Source organism: Rhipicephalus microplus, chromosome 6, assembly GCF_043290135.1.
Source record: "Rhipicephalus microplus isolate Deutch F79 chromosome 6, USDA_Rmic, whole genome shotgun sequence".
Taxonomy (NCBI): Eukaryota; Metazoa; Arthropoda; class Arachnida; order Ixodida; family Ixodidae; genus Rhipicephalus; species Rhipicephalus microplus.
The window spans coordinates 65,126,067-65,130,806 of record NC_134705.1 but is presented as its reverse complement, the minus strand read 5'-3'; the positions used below and the strand labels follow the sequence as shown (position 1 = coordinate 65,130,806).

The window sequence follows — 4,740 nt, the reverse complement described above, 5'->3', positions numbered from 1 at the left end:
AAGTGAGCCAAGATTGGTGGCGTTGTAAGCAATGTCGTAAGTTGCGAAAACGATGACGCTTAGTCATGGCCCCATGTAAACGAGGCGTCTTTCTTCAAGAGGTCTGTGAGTGGGCGTGCAATGGTCGCAAAGTCCTTAACAAAGCGTCTGAAATATGAGCACAACCCCAAAAAAACTGCGGACATTCTTTGTGGTCTTCGGAACGGGAAAGTTCGTGACTGCGCGAATTTTCTCCGGGTCTGGACGCACGCCTTGAGCATCGACAAGGTGACCGAGCACGGAAATTTGATGACCAGCGATGCGGCACTTGGAGGCGTTAAGCTACAGTCCGGCTCGACGAAAAACGTCAAGAATAGCTGACAAACGATCAAGATGCGAGTCGAATGTGGGCGAAAAGATGATAACATCTTCAAGGTAACACAAGCAGGTGGACCATTTCAGCCCTTGGAGCAATGAGTCCATCATTCTTTCAAATGTGGCTGGTGCATTGCAGAGTCCAAAGGGCATCACCTTAAACTGATAAAGACCATCAGGAGTGATGAATGCGGTCTTGTCGCGGTCCATCTAGTCGACGGCTATCTGCCAGTACCCTGATCGAAGGTCAATAGTTGAAAAATAAGTGGCACCGTACAGGCAGTCGAGGGCATCGTCGATGCGAGGTAAAGGATAAACGTCTTTTTTTGGTAATTTTGCTAAGGTGACGGTTATCGACAGAAAAGCGCCGTGTTCCATCTTTCTTTTTAACAAGGACGACTGGAGAAGCCCCGGGGCTGCATGAATGCTCGATAAAGTTTTTCGCAATCATTTTGCCGATTTAATGTTGTAATATTGCACGCTCCGACGCGGACACACGGTAGGGGCGTCGGTGATTGGGGGTTGCATGGCCAGTATTTACGCGATGGGTGACAATGGTCGTTTGGCCCAAAGAGTTGCTTGCAAAGTCGAAAATGCTACGATAGCCCTCAAGAACGTGGCAAAGCGCTGCAGCTTGCTCAGACGTGAGGTCCGATGACACCATTCGCTCGATGTCGGCGCCCCAAGAACGTGATGGAGGGAACCACTGACTGAGCTGCAGCAATCGTCAACTCTGAAGGGCTCGACATGGTCATCTTGGAGAGCAGTAATTTTGGCCAGGGAGATACCCTGTGGCAGAACTTGGGCGGTGAGTGAAAAGCTGACCAGTGGAAGGAAGGTGCGGTTTCTCTTAATCGTCAGAATTATATGCGGCACAGCAACCCCATGCGTAAGCATCACTGCAGGAATCGGGGCCACCATGTAATCACCATCAGGTACTGACGGCGTGGAGGATAAGTCGACATGTGTGACAGAGTTAGGAGGGAGGCGCGTGAAATCAATGCAGCAGAGGCTGGTTTGTGGTGGGCTGGTCGGGTTGGAAAAGAGGGGTAAATCGAGATGGAGAGAGCCAGCTGAACAGTCTATGAGGGCAGAATGCGTGGCTAGAAAATCCATACCAAGTATGAGTCCATGAGGGCAATGTTCGATAACGGCGAAAAGAACGACAGTGCTTCTCTCCCCAATAGACACTCGCGCAGAGCACATGCCAAGAATTGCAGCAGTTCTTCCATCGCCGACTCGTACAGCTCGATTGAGGGCAGGCGTGACAACTTTTCTAAGTCGGCGGCGAAGATTAGCACTCATAATGGACACATGCGCACCAGTATCTATCAATGCACTGACACGAACATTGTCGACAGTAACGTCCAAAAGGTTCCGGTTCGTTGTTAATGTTATTCGAGGATTTCTTACGAAGGTCGTCAACGCAGCTCCACCCCCAGAAGCTACACGGCCTAGTTTTCCAGTCGGAGATGCTGCGAATATGTCGGGGAGCAGCGCGGCGTTGTGGGGGCGACCGGGACTGACGACGAGCAGGGGATGGTGACCAGTCGTAGCGAGGTCTGCTCAGAGATGCTGTAGGAGCGGAAAATGTGGTCGGCGTTGATGGAGAAATTGGTGGGGACGCCTGGCGAGCAGAAGTGGTGTGATACTGAGGTGAATAATGGGACGGTGGAGCCCAGCGGCTGCGGCAGTGACGAGCCATATGACCAATGTGTCGACAGTTAAATTATATCGGCCTGTCATCAAGAGTACGCTATTCGGACGGATTGCGTTGTATGCGAGGTGCAGAAGGGGTACGATAAGAAGGCTCAGCAGAGTATACGGTAGGAACAGGATGTAGGCCGACATTCGATAGCTCTTGACAAACGACCGCTTGTATTAAAGAGATCGTGGTCGGGGAAGGCGCAGGCGTTGGTAATGGCGTGGCTACCGGTTGTGCTGCCTCGACCTCTCGACGAATGATGCGTGTAAGGTTGTCACATCGAGGGGCCTGGTGGAAGGCGTCGTCACACGAAAAAGTGGCTTCTGTGTTCGGAAGACGCACGATGCTTTGGGCTACGCGGCGGGCTTTAGCTTGTTCGAGACGTCGGCATTCTTTAAGGATTGTGTCGATGCTCGAGACGTTGTTAAAAACCAGCAGGTTGAAAGCATCGTCAGCAATGCCTTTCAAGACGTGGTTAAGCTTTTCATCTTCCGACATAGACCGGTCGGCCTTGGAACAAAGGGCCAGGACGTCAAGAATGTAAGAGACGTACGATTCGGTAGAAGACTGGGCCCCTGTGGCAAGAGTCTTCTTCGCAGCGAGCTGACGACCACATGAATCGCCAAACAGGTCACGTATCTTTTCTTAGATGAGATCCCATCTCGTTATGTGGGCTTCGTGGCTTTCAAACCACGTTCGGGGAGTGCCGTCCAGGTAGAAAAACACGTTGGCGAGCATGAGTGTGGCATCCCATCAGTGAGTAGCACTGACGTGCTCGTACCCCTTCAGCCAAGTGTCGAGATCGATCGTACCATCACCGGAGAAAGTGCCGGGATCCCGGAGGTGCGGTAGTGTGACGTAGGTGGTGGCTTGGACTGATGAGGGCGGCGTAGAGGAAGTACCAGCAGTCGAAGCAGTCGAAAGGTCGCCGATGGTGCGACCGCTGCGCGTCTCCATCGAGGTATGGGGGTTGTCCACCTCCACCAATAATGTTACAAGTAACTTGTTTAATTAGCTATTTACAGCGCAGAGAACCCGACGAGCAAGATGGCGTCAGACCAGCATCCAACGGAAAAACCCACTTCGTCCTCCTCTTTCTTGCAGCCGTGTTTAGCGGCTGTTTTGTATCAATATGAATAGGGATGTTAAAAAACTTGGAGTATGTACGTGTGAAGAAAACCGAAAAAAAGGGGCTCTCCAATCACAAAATTTCCACACAAACATTTATTTTCCCAGAGCAATCGTAAGTGTGAATGAACACAGCTAGGGCACACCAAGCACGCGAATACCGAGCTGGCGCGAATACCACGTCAGCCGGGGCAGCGTGACGCCAATGTTTCGGACACTCGCCGCACCCATGCCGTTTACCCCCATATCATTGGTAAATCGAAACACTACATCATTGAATTTAATGTCGAACTCACCCCCGCAGGGGTGAGTGGGCCGATCCCGGAGGTAGCCCCGCCGCGGTGGTCTAGTGGCTAAGGTACTCGGCTGCTGACCCGCAGGGCGCGGGTTCGAATCCCGGCTGCGGCGGCTGCATTTCCGATGGAGGCGGAAATGTTGTAGGCCCGTGTACTCAGATTTGGGTGCACGTTAAAGAACCCCAGGTGGTCTAAATTTCCGTAGCCCTCCACTACGGCGTCTCTCATAATCATATAGTGGTTTTGGGACGTTAAACCCCACATATCAATCAATCAATCGATCCCGGAGGTAGTGCAATACCGGGCCAACCCGTGGCGGAGGTGAAGCAAGCTTCAAGCACTCTGCCGCATCACAAAAATAAGTTTATTATTTTAGATCCAAATAGGATCCGTATCTGATATTAAGCTGATAATAACAGAGGTTTTCAAAAATGTTAGGAACATTTCTGACCAAAAAGGAAAAAACTTGTTCTTTATTTTTTGTTCCTTCAACCATAAAGGAAAATGGTGGTGTATAGTGAACGGTGTAGAAAGAGAGAAGGTTAAATAGGAAATAGCAGGGGAAAAATAGAGAAAGTGGCGTGTGCTGCGTAGTGTTGCCTCTTATTTTTGCAATGTTTTTGGGAGGGTGACTTTATCAGCACGTGGCCCAGCGAGTGACAGTCACTTTATGGCCACGTCTGCGCAGTACACTTCCCGAGAAGCTGCAATGGTCTCGCTCACTGCAAGCCTCTTGAGTAGCCGGAGATAACTCCCGCTGCAGAGTTTTTTAAAGACTCTGTCATTTGCCGGGTCCCAGGAGCCGAGCATACCGACGACGATTGCGTCGATTGTGACTCTCTGGTAGTGGCGGAGCAAGAAGTCCCGAACTGGTTCCTATTTTCGTTCCTTTTCCAGTCGGGCTGCCTCGAGTGCTTTGAGCCGGTTATCAAAGAGGCAGGTCACGTCCACGATGATCGCCTCTTCCCCCCTGGCGAGAACGAGGTCGGGGCGAAGGTTGGTGGTACCAACCGCTCTGTTTTCATGCGTGACCATGAACTTCTTGCTGGCGGCTTGTTTCACCCGCTCCACAATCTCGTTGTGACGACTGGTGTAGGCCACGCTGTGGCGCATGCAGTGACCCAGGACGTGTGGCAGCGTTTCCTCTGCGTAACCGCACACACGGCAACGTTTGTCGACGGAGGTTGTCCATGGGTTCGCTCCATTCACAGGTAGAAGATTCAGGCGTGCCCTGTGAATGAAGCGCCAGTCGCAAAA

The 4,740-nt window shown here is 51.5% G+C and overlaps 1 pseudogene; it reads right to left on the bottom strand.

Moving 5' to 3' along the window:
• Positions 1-3,750: 3,750 nt before the first annotated feature.
• LOC119168820 (U2 spliceosomal RNA) lies at positions 3,751-3,929 on the bottom strand (annotated as a pseudogene).
• Between the last annotated feature and the right edge of the window lie 811 nt (positions 3,930-4,740).